This window comes from Athene noctua, chromosome 29 (assembly GCF_965140245.1).
Source record: "Athene noctua chromosome 29, bAthNoc1.hap1.1, whole genome shotgun sequence".
Classification (NCBI taxonomy): Eukaryota; Metazoa; Chordata; class Aves; order Strigiformes; family Strigidae; genus Athene; species Athene noctua.
The window spans coordinates 2110987-2125021 of NC_134065.1; the positions used below are offsets into that span (position 1 = coordinate 2110987).

Sequence of the window (14035 nt, forward strand, 5' to 3'; positions counted from 1 at the left end):
ATCTCCAGGCTGCTGCTCCCCTGACCAAGAAGGTCTTGCTCCTCCGACCAAGAGAAGCAGCAAGTTCTTCATTTCAGAGAATTTCTTTTTTTTTTTTTTTAAAGCAGGTTTTGCTCGGGGCTCACACCGTCGCACACCTGGAGCAAGTTTATTCACTGGAAACACACAGTTATACCAGGATAACTCAGACCTGAGTCCCATCCCAGATGCTCTGGGAGCTTTCAGATACGGGTGCCAGACGAGCAAGCAATTAAGTAACTCAGCGGAGCCTTGAAATAATTAGACCAAGGAACACAGCTCGGCAGATGAGTTTAGTGAAGAAATGGGAGTGTTGGAGAGACAGAGATGAGAAGGGTGATCAGGTCTCGACACAATTATCTAGAGAAAGTCTGCTCCAGACTGATTAGTGGAAGGGAAAAGAGCTTTCCAGGCAATTAGGTGAGGGAAATCAACTCTGGGCAGGAAGAAAATAGACTATGGAAGAGATTGGGATGGGAGATAGTGAGTTATCTCTGCTCCCGAGTTAGACAAGGGAGCTCGATAAGGGCTTTCTGATGTGGAGGCAGAAATGAGGATTAGGGGGGATTAGGGAGCAGAGGTGGGTGTGCTGCGGGCGCCCGGCGCTGGCAGGGAGAGCCGGGTGCTGGGCAAGGGGGAGAGGGGAGGGAGGTGGCGGGTTCTCCTGGGGATCAAACAGCAGAAACCAAGCCTCTACGCCTGGGGAGCGGGGGGAGCGGAGTCCTGGGATCAGGGCTAAGACAATAAAATGGGGGTCTTGGCCCGGGCAGTCGGGGTGGCCGTGGGTCAGCGAGGGGAGGGGAGCCGGGTGCTGGTTCCAACCCGTCACGTGGCAAAATGCTTCTTTAATCTGTACGGCGGGATTAGCCCCTTGTGCCCCGAGATGTGAAGAGCCGGCAGGTCCTTTCTGCCTGAGCGACTTTGACCTCAGGGCAGGGGAACCAGGAGGAAGGGAGCGTGGCCGGGGGAGAGCAACGGGCCCAGCAGCCCCCGGGATGTGACCCGGGGCACCTGGTGGCCCCCGGCCGGGCCAATGGGAGCACGCAGGGGGTCGTGCAGAACGGGGTGACCCCAGCAGCAAGTTTAACCCCGGGATTTGGGGTGCTGAGCCACCGTGAGAGAGGGAACAACCATCGGCTGCAGCCCAAGGTCGCGCCGCAGGTCAGCGGCAGCTGCAGCTCCAAAGTGCCGAACCCTTTGGGAACGGATGCATTTGCTATTTAATTAGCCTTGACTGCTGCTAGAGCAGATTTTGCTGGTCTTTTCCTCTCTGAAGCTGGCCCTGGCTTGAATTTGCAGTGCTCCGTGAGGCCAAGCTCCTTGTGCCTTTTTTTTTTTTCCTCCCTTCCTTGCCCTTTTTTTTTTTTTTTTTTTTAAAATTCTTGCACATAAAAAAGGAAAGCAGAGGGAGGGAGCACGGCATCACCCGAGGCACATGATGCTGACTCTGGTGCTGCTGGAAGGGGAAGCTGTGGTTTGGCTGCCGGGTCATATTTTGGCCTCTGAAAAATGACCCTCTTGGAAAGATAAGCATCGTCTTGCCAAGCTGGGTCAGGGGACTCGCGCAGCCCCCCCGGGAGAGGCAGCAGCGTTGGTGGCTGGAGTGGGAGCGAGGGACTCGTGAGCAGTGACCCAGGGCGACGCTCGGCCCCCGGGTGCTGCTGCACCGTGTTCTCGCAGCGAGGGGGCTCAGCCCCGGCTCAACTCACACGGGGGCTGCGGGAAAACAGCTTCCACCCCCTTCCCCATCACAAACCGTCCAGCCTCGACGGCAACACGCTGCAAAACAAGCCCCAGCTTAACCCAAGCACCCTTAAAGTTCACGGCGGGGTTTGGTTTGTTTTTGGTTGTTTTTTTTTTTTTTAATTTTAAAATGGATTTATTTCTTTTTAAACATTTTAAATTTATTTTCTTTTTCTCCTGATTTGCACTTGTGAGGTTTGGCTGCAGCTCCCGGCAGCTGATTGTGAGTGATGGAGAGCAGAGCCAGGGCCAGTCTCCTGGACACTTGTCCCTTCCTGGGCGTCACAGTCCTGCTTTTAACAGCAGGAGGGAGGCTCTGACATATCTCTGTCACCCTTTGGCCTCTCTGCTGAGCTGGCCGGGACGAGCCTGGTTTCTGTGGGGTGACAGCATTATCTGGGACACAAGTGGAACCAGGCTCCGCTCTGGTCCCTGTTTCTTTACGGGCAGTGGATATCCTCAGGAGATAGCGAGGCAAATGGTGCCCCTGGGACTCCACATACTTCCCCTCCCATCCGCGGGATGGAAACAGGGCTTTATGGTGCACAGCAACCCAGCAAAACCCCGAGAGAGGCGCGAGGATCCGTCCCTCGGGGGGCCTGAGGGTGCGTCCTCCTCCCAGTTACAAGATGCTGCTTTTATTCAAACCCTAACGTGGCTTTCAGTGGTTTCCTTATTTTTTTTTTTCGCCCCTTTCCAATTTCGACGCAAAAAGTATTTGGGGAAAATAGAAATATTTAGACATTTCCCTGACAGGCAGTAGAGCTGGAAGGGTTCAGCATCGTGCACGTGTGCTCTTATGAAACCTCAGCACAAAGAGTCAGGCTCGGGGGTGCGGGTGTCCTCGTCTGCTGTGCTCCCACCCGCATCAGGACCCCCAAAGGGTGGGGTGCTGGTGCTCACCCGTGACAGGTCTTTCCTCCTTCCAGCAGATGGGCATAAAGTTGCCTTCAAAAGCTAGATAAGAAAATGGGTTTGAGCTGGTTTTGGGGTGGTTTTTGGAATGTGTATATATATATATATATATATATATATATGGATGGATAAAAAAACCCCTACAAATGTCATATATATATATAATATATATATAAACCCCATATTTCTCACATATATATAAAATATATTTCACTTTATGTTGTGCATCTGTCAGTTCTGGAAAGGGAGTTGGTGTTTGTGGTTCATACCAGCCACCCATTTTCCCACGCGCGGGGCTCGGTGGGGTGTCTTCGTGCAAAGTTTGGGCCATTTGAACCTCGAAAGGGCCGGGGAAAAAGTCCATCTGCAGCCCCATGAGGCCACAGGGACCTCGGGGACGTCAGGGAGGGCTGCTGGGCACAAAGCCACCCTCCTCCGTGCCCATAGCCCTGAGATGAGCCCAGACCTCCCTTCCCAGAAGGCAGAGAAATCCTCAGCCCTGAAACTTGCCTTCCCCACCCCATTTTTCTCCTGCTCACACCCTCCGGTTTTGGTCTCGGGGAGACGTCAGCTGTGGAGAAGGGCTGGTTGTCTCGCCCCGAGCGGCGGGTGGCCGCCGCACCCTGCGCTGGGGAGGGGACCGGTTCCCATCCTACACCCCACTCCCTTCATCCCAGCCACTCAGGCTTCCCCCCATCGCTTTGCCTAATCCCATGGGGGCAGAGACACCCCCCCCGCACCCCGGCAGGGTTTTGCCTTCCCTGCCCCACCGCTGCGTGGGGTCCCCAGAGGTGCCTGGGGGCTGCTGAGCTGCGTCCTGGGGGCGAGAGGGGCTGGAGGTGCTTTTTCTTGGGACTCTGATAGAGGAATTCAAAGCCCACGTGCCTGGAGACCTTGCGAAGGCAATTTTCCTTCTCCGAATTTCAGCAAGGATTTTTTGCAGAGGTGTTCAGCTGCCCCCTCCCTCCCCACCCTTTTGTAGCGTATTGCTGGGGCGGAGGAAATAAATGCATGTAAAGAGTTTTGGTGCTGCAGAATCTCTTCTGCTCTGGATGACACGGAGCCGCCGATCTGCCGGGGTGGGGAGATGCCGGAGCAGGGCTGTGGCAGTGGGACGAGGCATCCCCGGTCCCTGCCCCTGGCCCCTGCCTGGTGGGAAGAGCAAGGCAGGGTGAGCTGTTCCCAAACCATCCCTGTGTCCTCTGTCCCTTCCAGAGGGGACCCAGCAGGGTGGTTTTGCCCCATGGCCACATCTGCTCTGCCTCGGCTACCCTCAGCATCTGGGTGCACCCCTTGGTGGGGTGGGGGGCGATCGGAGACCGGGACAGACCCATGGAGGCCGGGAAGGATGGAAAGGGGAGGTGGCGTGACTGTGGGACGGGGTCTGTGAGTCGGGTACCCACCGCGGGCTGGCGGGAGCTCGGGGGTTCGTGCCCCTTCCCGCAGCCCCCACATGCATCCCGGCTCCATCGTTCGCCTGACCCCTGATTACACTCCACAGGCTCTGCATCGCTGCCGTTACCCCGGCAACGTGTCGTCGCCACAGCAACCGTGACAACCTTATGTTCATTAATTTAAAAAGGTTCACAGTGTAACAAATGAAATAGTTATAAGCTTGTCAGGGTGTTAAGGAGCAGGGGCTGACAACTCACCCCCCCCCCTTGCCAGAGCAGCGCAGCCTGGCTCCAGCCCTGGGAGCAGCTCTGCCTCCAGATGCCATCCCAGCCCCTCAGCCCGGCATCATCGCACCACCCTTAATTGCAGCAATTAGTTTGGGCCACTTTTTGGAGCATCCTGGCAGTGTGGCATCGCTCGGTCACCTCCCTGGAGAGAGGCAGACCTGATTTGTGACCAGGAGGCGGATGCAGGCGGCAGAGGGGGGGATCTGTGGCAGAGGGGGTTTGTGGGGTTTGGACCCAAGGTGCTCCCCGTGTTGGGGCGTCCAACCTGCAGCGTGGCTGGTGCCGAGTACAGCTCTGCCCCTCGGTGAGTGGGTGCAGTTTTGGGCCCCTCACCCCAAAAAGGCCATTGAATGACTCCAGCGTGGCCAGAGAAGGGCAACGGAGCTGGGGCAGGGTCTGGAGCACAGGTCTGCTGGGGAGCGGCTGGGGGAACTGGGGGGGTTCAGTCTGGAGAAGAGGAGGCTGAGGGGAGACCTCCTGGCCCTCTGCAACTCCCTGCCAGGAGGGGGCAGAGAGGGGGGGTGAGTCTCTGGAGCCAAGGCCCCAGCGCCAGGCCCCGAGGGAATGGCCTCAAGCTGCCCAGGGCAGGGTCAGGCTGGCTCTGAGGAAGGATTTCTGTGCAGAAGGGGCTGTTGGGCGTTGGAATGGGCTGCCCAGGGCAGGGGGGAGTCCCCGGGATCCCTGGGGGGGTTGAAGAGTCGGGCTGAGCCAGCGCTGAGGGATCTGGGGGAGTTGGGAACGGTCAGGGGGAGGGTCATGGTTGGGCTGGAGGAGCTTCAGGGGCTTTTCCAGCCCAGATGAGTCTGGGGTTCTGTGGGGTTACCTCGCTGTCCTGCCCCAGAGGGAGCGTGGGGTCTCGTAGAGGATAATTATTTTCATGCAACCTTTAGTATCTGCTTTATTAAAATTATTATTTTTACCTTTGCAGCCAATATGACTGAGAGAGGGAGAATAAACAGACTAAATACATGTCTCTCTATATATTTCTCGTTTCCTTAGGAAACATGGACAGCATCATAGATACCCTGGACAGGCCACATCCTCAGCTGGTGGAAGTTAATCCCGGCTGGTTGAGCCCAGCAGCTGGGGTAAATCAGTGTTTTCCTTGAAGTTCCAGGGCCAGGTTGCTGGCAGGTACAAGTAGGTGTTGCAAAAATGAAGATAATAAAGCCCTGGCAGTTGATGCCAGTTGAGTATCTGGCTCTTACTTCATTATGTATTATTTTGCTGAAATCTCAGCAGACTTCAAGTTGACCATAACCCTTTAATCTCAAATAAAGGCCATCCTCTGTTTGGCTTTTTTGTAAGTAGAAACATGAAAGGAACCGGTTTTAAAAAAAAAAATCTCCTGCCATCGCGATTCCACTTGGCGAGCTGAGAATAAGGTCACTTTTCAGCAAGAAAAGTGGCTGGTTTAGTTAAAAATAAAAATGGTGAGTTCTGGGCTACATCCTTTCCTGGTGGAAGCCGGTGCTGGTTTGCACTGGTTTTTGCTAGCTGGGACCCAGCGCTTCCCAGCTCCGATGGCTCATGCACATGGTCTTTTGTGTTGGAAAAGTGTCGTTCTGGGGAGCAGATTTTTGCCCTCGTTTCAGCCCCTGAGGCGCTTTCCTGGCGCGCAGGGGGTGGTTATCGCGGTTACAGCAGAGGGGTTGCTCCCCCACCAGTTTCAAAGCCCAGTCCCGCTGTCCCCATCCCCAGGCCCGTCCCCGCAGGCAGACGAAGCCCAGGAGGGAGGCGGTGGTGGGGGATTTATGTGGCAAAGGGGGATGGCAGGTGCTTGTGTCCCCGCTCTCTGCCCGGCACTTCAGGGCTGAGCAGCCTCCGCAGGCAGCAGCGGGAAGAGAAATCTGGTGAGCACCCGCGGGTGCTCGTCTCCTTGCCTTCAAGAGATCCTTCAAAATCTTTCTCAATAATTAAACAAGCAAGGCCTAAAAATAGCGCTGAGATCTACTATATGTGGCAGGATAATTTAAGGGGAGAGCAAGGAACAAAATGTCCTCTGTGTCCCAACCTTCCCCCCGACGACACAGTGGGCACCGGCTGGGCGCGGGGGTGCTGCTGGGTTGCAGGAGCAAGGGTGTGGTGGTGGGTGGTGGGGATGCTCCCCCCCCTCAAAGCAGCTGGGCTTAGGGACCTTTTGGTCCCTGAAAGAAGCTCTTTGGCAGCTTTTTACGTCATGGGTGAGTTTTGGAAGGGAATGGCCGCTGTGGCTGGGGGTCCCAGGCTGCAATGAGGAAGGGACCCGTTTGGGCACCCCACTGTAACTTCTTCTTCACTCCAGGCACCGGCAGCAGGGACCCCAAATTTACCCCAAAATGAGCGGGTGGCATGGCCGACCACCCAGCCTGTGGCTCAGGTGCTGGCGTGTATGGCAGCTCAGGAATAGCATCCCCAGATGCTGCAGCCTGAGCCTTAAATACCCTCTCTCCCAAGTCCTTGCTTATCTTCAAAGCTCTCCAGCATGAAAGCAGGTCTGCGGTGGAGCAGATAAGCCCCTCGCCTGGAAGGTGAAGGCGCTGCTTCAGCATCTGCTGGTGGGAGAGGGCTGCAAGGGGGGCGCTGGGCTGGGGAGGGCTCAGCCCCTTGGGGTGTGGGGACTCAGGTCCATCCACACCGTCCCTTTGGGGGGGGGGGGGGGGGGCTTGTGTTTCCCTGTCCCATGGGGAGAAGCAAAATGGGACTGAGTGTCAGCAGTCCCAGGGCACGGCGATGTGAAACGGGGCTGCACCCACCACTCAGTGTGATTAATTATTCCGGCTGGGAGACGACGGGTTCGCCGGGATGCTGGGCCAGGCGTGCGGCGAGCCTGCAGCCAGCTCGTCTTGGGGTGCGGAGGAGCCCACGGGGAAAGGGAGCCTGGAGGGGGGGCACTGGGATGCCTGGAAAGAGGAGAAGGAGATGGGGTTAGGAATGGATAGCAGCCCTAGGAGCAGGGCGAGGGAGGGAGGCAGTGTTGCTGCCTCTCGGTCCCAGTTTGGGGCACCCCAGGACCTGCCCGCTCCCCATACAGGGCTCCCGGCCTGGCCTCCCAAAACTCCCTTGCAGAGAAAGGCAAACAGCTCAGCTTCGTGTTGCATAACCGGGGAAAAAAAAAGGCGTCCTCCAGAGCCGAGTGGCTGCCGGCCAACGTTTGGCATTAAAGTGGAGCAGAGGATACCGGGAGGGGAGCGCGGATTAGGCGGGGAGGAGACGGGATCAAGTGAGCAGCAGCGAGGGCAGCCCGGCCGCTGCCTTGCAGGGGGGTCACGCTCCCGAGAGCCACGACCGGGAGGGTTCAGGCTGGTTTTTGTGGTGCAAAACACGATGTCACGCAGCCGAATCCACGGTGCAGAGTCCCCGGGGCACCTCCCAGCTGCATCGAGGCTCGGCAGCGTGGAGATGGGTCCGACCCATGGCTGGGAGGCTGCGTTGACTCACGGGTGATAAGGACCTCACCCAGGAGAGGGTTGGTTTTTTTTTTTTCTGTGTGTATGCTGGGCTCAGTTTGTGCAGGTTTAACAGGCTGGGCGATGGGGAAGGTGCTGGGCCCTTTCATTAGGGCCAGGCATGCGTGCAGGATTTGAGAGATTGTCTCAAGGAGGGTTGCAGGAGGGGGGTGTGTGTGTGTGGAGGGGGGAATGGAGATCATTATGTACAGCAAAGAGGTCCTGGCTGCAGAAACCCAGATCTTTGCTTTCTCCAGGCATGGAGCTGCTCTGGCTCTCGCACTCTGATTCAGCAAGATGTTAAGGCTTGTAACTTTTGGGAGTTCCTTGAAATTGGGCTGCTCCCAATCAGCAGCTACTCCTACACACGCAGGATATGCACTTGCTCGGGGAGCCTGCGGAAGCTCTACCCCGCCGGCTGCTGCAGCCACCGCCTGCACCAGAAAAGGGAGAGCGTAGCTGCAGTTGCTTTGGGAGAAAAAGGAGAGATCTAGTTAATTTGAAATTGCAAGATGCTCCATAGTGTTTTTTTCTTCCGAAATAGACGTTTTCACAGCCTCGGTTAGCTGATAAGCTGCGTACCAGGCTTAACCCTCCTGGGTGCTAAAAGACATCTCCCTTGCTGATAAAACCCCAGCAGTGGGGGCCGGGGGATGCTCTGCTGTGCCTGCTCTGCCCTGGGTACTGCTGCTGTCCCGCTGGAAACCTCCAGTGCAGCCCAACAAAGTTGCCACCAGCTAGGCTGAGCTAAGGCCAGGCTGGGTTTGCTGCCTGGAGAAGCTTTTGGATGTTCCCCATCAGGGCCCCGGTGGTTACCCCAAGGAGTGTAAGCTGCGGTGTGCAGGGCGCACGCCGTGCCATACAGCGGAGTGGGGGGTCAGCAGTGTGCTGGGGGGGCCGGCAAACGGTCCTGATCTGTGACAGGGAGTGTTCAGTGTGAGGAGGAGGAGGCTGAGGGGAGCCCTCATCCCTCTCTGCAGCTCCTGACGGGACATTGCAGAGAGGCTGGGGCTGGGCTCTGCTCCCAGGGGATCAGGGACAGGACAAGAGGGAACGGCTGGAAACTGCCACAGGGGAGGGTCAGGCTGGGCAGGAGGAGAAAATGTTTCCCAGCAAGAGTGGTCAGAGAGTGGAACAGGCTGCCCAGGGAGGGGGGAGTCCCCATCCCTGGGGGGTTTAAGGGCCGTTGGGATGAGCTGTGGGGGATGTGGGGTAGGGGAGAGCTCTGTAGAGTCGGGCTGAGGGTTGGACTCGCTGATCCCGAGGGGCTTTTCCAACCGGAATGATTCTGGGATTCTGTAAAGCTCAGCCCATGCTTTCGGACAGCAGTGGGGTCCTACCTGCCCTCAGTTTATCAAGGCTGGTGGCCCGGTGATCTCCAGGCTGGTCCAAGCCTCCAGCCAGCCCCAGTAGCCCTGCTCAGAGTCACCCTCCCTTTGCCTCCATGCCCTGAGCGGGGTGTCAGAGAGGATGAGAAAGAGCCGTCCCCACGGTGGGTCCCCACTGGCCTCAGGGCCACCTGCACCAGGCTGCCCGGCCTCCGCGAAGAGCTGGCCCTGACTCAGTTCCTCTCTCAGCCGCAGACGGTCTGTGGGACTTTGGGCAGGACGCTGAGGGTGGCTGCCTTCTGCAACTTGCGTTTTTTTTTTTTTAAATTTTTTTTTCCCCTTCTCTGGTGGTGGCTCCTGTTTGAGGGCTCGCCATGATGGTTCCCACTCACCCTTGTGTCTGCCTTCGAACGTCACGCTGGCTGCACCGAGCCGGAGCTGGGGATGCTCGGAGGGGAGGAGGTTTGGGGCTGCGAGTCTGTGCCCTGGGGAAGTGCCTGGGGAGCTGAAGGGCAGCACTTCTGCACTCAGCTTTGCATCCAAATCAGGATCAGAGCCAGAAATCTCTGTCCCCCAAGAGCCTTGTGGTGCCAGTGCTGGTGGCACCCTGCCCAGGCTTCCCGGCCTTGGGTCGAGGATCAGGGCGAATCCTGTTTTAAGGCAAAAGGTTATGGGCGGAAAGGAAGCAATCATAAAGCAAACACCCCGGCGTTCTCCAACCGCACATGGCTTTGGCACAATAAATAGAAGGGAAGGGACAAAAATAGCCCCCAGGGTTGCAGTGTGGACACAGAGAGGAAGCAGGGCTGTTTGGGGGGCTGCGGGGGGGGGGGGGGGGGGGGGGGGGGGGGGGGTGTGCTCTCCCAACACACCCCGAAGCCCTGAGTCACGGGTAAGATGATGTCCTGCAGCGCTGCAGCTCTAAGACAATATCCAGGGGCTGAAATTATGAGCGAGCTTCAGGGAAGGCACCTGAGCCCTCGCAAAACTCGCCGCACCCCAGACACTTGCAGAGATCTGATGCTTTACTGCAAACCCCGTTTTCAGGTCTTCGGACCCAGCCAAGCTGCACCTTAATTTAGGCACCGGCAAAGCCCAGATGGAAAGGCACAAGGACTGGCCCAGGGTCTGGCGGTGGGGAAAAACCCCCAGGAGTTCGGCTTTAGGTTTTGGAGCCGGGTCTGTGAGCTTGCATGTCTAATGCAAGCTGCCTCCCCTGGCTGCCAGTGCTTCTGGGCCACATTTGGGGTGGGTTTGGAGAGCGGCAGGGAGGAAGGGAGGATGCAGGCACAGACCTGGAAGCAAAATGTTTTCACGCTCCCATGCAAACCTCGCGACGGGAGAGAAAAAGCCTCATCTCAGCCCAACCTGCGCCTTTCCCCCCCCCGCTTCCTCCTGGGGTGACACCGGGAAAACCCTCGCGGCTGCCCCACGCCCTCGGTTGGGGGGGTAAAGAGGGGTTTGGGGGGGGCAGCGGGGCTGCTGTGCCCCCCGCCCCAGGCGGCCCCGCTGCTGGGGTGCGCAGCTGGAGCCCTCGCAGGGCCGTGCCGCTTTAAACCTGCCTCTCCCACGTGCTGTCTGGTTGTGCTGGAGACGGTGACGCAGGCAGGACGTCAATGGACGCTGTGGGAGAATTTAGACTTGGAGAGGAAGGGGGGGGGCAGGGAGGAAGGGACCGTTTGCAGGGAGCAGGGGGCCGTGGGGCTGGGGGGGGGTGTGTGTGTGTGCATGGCAGGGGCACAGGGACCCGGCACCCAGCCTCGCAGGGTCCCCTGGGAGCATCGCTGGTGGCTTCGCTCCATGAAATGATCCCCCCCCCCCAACATACACACACACACCCCCCCCCAGCAAACACTGGGGCCTCTGCCAGCTGCGAGGGCAAATAATCCGCCTCCAGCACACCCGTGCCCGGGTGGGCGGCGTGGGGGGGGCCACGTGAAGGCGATGCTTCCTCCCCACCAGCCCCCCCCCCCCAACCTTGTCACCGCACGTGTGCCACCCTCGTCCTCTCCGCGGGTGGGGTGTGCAGCGAGTGTGCCGGCCTCTGCGCTGCGCTGTGCCCTGGGCGGGTGACACAGGCTGGCAGGGACCTGGGGGGGTCATTGGGGCTGCCCCAGGGCTTGGGGGTACCATTGGGGCTGTCCCTTGATTCGGAGGGGGTCACTGGGGCTGTTCCTTGGCTTAGGGGGTCACTGGGGCTGTACCTCAGCTTGGGGGGCCACTGGGGCTGTCCCTTGACTTGGGGGGTCACCGGGGGTGTCCCTCACCTTGGGGCTGGAGAGATTGACCCTGTGAGTGCATCTCGCCGCACAGCTCCAGCTCCTCTCCCCCGTCGGTGTTTGCTCCCCCATCCCCAAAATCAGGCCGGGGCACCACCAAGGGCATCGCCACCCCCTGCCAGGGTCAGGGTCCAGCTGAGGTGGGGCTGGTGGGAGACCCACATCCATCTCCCCCCCCTCCTCGCTTCAAGCTCTGCAGCATCCCGAGGGCGCCGGCATTGCCGGGTGATGAGCTGGCGGCGGCTCTTCCACGCCAGCGAGTGAGGAGATGAGCCACAGACTTTGCTTCCTGGCCACATCTGACTCCTATCTTTTGAAAAGCCAAACCGGTCTTCCCAAAAGCAGCGTGGGAGCTCTGTTCCCACTCGGCTCGGAGGGAGGAACGGAGGCAGAGAGAGACCAAAAGCTGCGGCGAGAGGGTAGAGATGCTGCTCCACGGTGCTCTCGGCCTCTTGGCTTTAAAACGAGCCCTCAACCAGCTCCTCTCCCACCCTCCCTGCGCTCTGTGCAGGAAAGGAGCAAATGTTTTTCCCACTTTAGGTTTTTTGGGTGTTTTTTTTTTTTTTTTTAATAGCCTGAGGGTGTAGGTGGCTGCATATCTTGGAAGACCCAGGAGTCCTGCCTCCTACCCGTTGGCATAGGGCAAGGGAAAGCAATTTCCACTGTCAAGAGGCTGCGTACCAGCTGTACGAAGCCATCAGCCTGGTGTGGGAAGGGAGTTACTCAGCATTTGGTTCCCAAGAGAAAAAAAAAAAAAATTAAAAAAAAAATTACAGCTCAAACTGACTTTCCAAAATACTTTGAGGTTCATAGTAATGTTCTCGTCTTCGTCTCATAAATATCCTGGGTTGGATTCTTCCCTTGTTTCCACCCCATAGCTCAAGGAGAGGCACCGGAGCTCGGCTGCTGCACATTATTATGACTATTTTTATTTTTTATTTCTTTGGATACATGATCTCAGTTGATTGGAAAACAAACGCCAGAGAATCCTTGAGGAGAGACTGCAAACAGCTCTTGGTGAGATGACTAATCCCATCTCTATCTAAACCAACAGGGTGCTAAAAATAGCCCTATTTCTAACAATAAATATAATAAAATAACTTAACTGACAACAAACAGCCCCAAAAAGCCAAATACACTGAAAAGTCCACTAGAAATATGTATCATGATGGGGGAAGGAGCCAGCAGGAAACTGTGTCACTGAGTCAGAGGGGTGACGCCGGCGGGGGGGCTCGTGCCACCGGCGACGCTTGGGGTCGGACCCGGCCTCTCCTCTCACCTCTTGCCCCGACAGAGGTATTTGTGTCTTTTACTTAGTTTGTCCCAGATGAATGTGAGGAAAGGTGCAGGGGCCACACTCTGCCAGGGCGGGGGGGCACGCACCAGATCCCGAGAAAGCCCATCAAGGAGCTCCCGGCTGTGGCCCCACCACCCTCCTGTCCCCGAGCACCCGCCGTCCCCTGAGGAACCCCGGAGCAGGACCCCGACCCCCATCCCCGGGCTGTGGGTCCACTCGCCCCCCAGCTTTCCCTGCGGCGTTTGCCCACGAGCCTCCGTGAGCCGCACGCTCACCTCACACCTCGGATAATTTGCCGCCTACTTTCCACGCACCCGGAGCCTCCTCCCACACCCGGCGTGAAGCAAAACGTCCCCCCCTTGGCTGAGTCACCGGCATCGGGAACCTCTTCCTGCCCTCCTGGCCCGGGATGGGGCTCGAGGAAGAGCCGGCCATGATGCACAGCCCCAACCAGAGTGCACACCCCAACCCCATCCTCGCACACCGCCCCTTTGGGGACATAACTGGGTTTTTTGGGCTTGTGCCGCACTTTGTGCCATGGAAGAGCCAGGAGGCCAGCGCAGGGCGACCGCGTGCTGCTGCAAGATGGGTGATGGTTGATGGTTACAGGCAGGGGTTTGGTAGAAATGCAACGGCTGGCTCTGCTCCCCCACCCCCGGCAACTCCCCCGCGGCTGTTTTTGTGCTCCAGGGCCGCCGGGAGCGCCCGTATTCTCAGTGCTCCAGCTGGATGTGACCCAACGGGGCTGGGACATCACCAGTCCCCTCATACTGGGACAATGGCCTCGTGCGTGACACAGTCACCCCTCAGCATCCGGAGGGCATCAGGCTCCCGCTGGACTCGTGCTGGCTCCACGCTGCCTGTACGGGAAGGGGGGGCTGCGCTTTTGCCGGTTGGGGGGAACCACAAAACGCCTCTGACCCCCGGCACCAACTTGCCGCCACCGGGTGCAGTCTGGATTTTTATTTTTCCTGCTTTCCGTGGCGCGTGGGAGCCACACGGCATGAAACCGTCACGGCCGTGCCCCTCGGCGCAGACCCTGCCAGTCACCGGCCCCAGCCCTGACGCCCCAGCCAAGGAGGCGAGATGGAGACGGCACCCCCACATCCCCAACCCCCTAAAAATCAGCGTCGTGCCCCAATCCACAGCCCCAAACAGCCCCGGCGCGGAGCGAGCGCTGCGGTGGGAGTCATTGTTCAACAGGTTGGATTTCTTGAGGGTAACCACGGAGCAGTTTATCCGGGTTGAAGCTACAGGAGGAGCTGGGCGAGAGGGAGCGTAATGCCCCGGCTCGGGGCTGGGCCCGGGCGCTGTGGCCCTGCAGCGCCGAGCGCAGGCCGCCCTT

At 58.3% G+C, this 14035-nt stretch overlaps 1 long non-coding RNA gene across 1 annotated transcript in view; it reads left to right on the forward strand.

Moving 5' to 3' along the window:
- Positions 1-14035, forward strand: part of LOC141971725 (uncharacterized) — a 62755-nt gene that overhangs the window by 4098 nt on the left and 44622 nt on the right. The window lies entirely within an intron of this gene.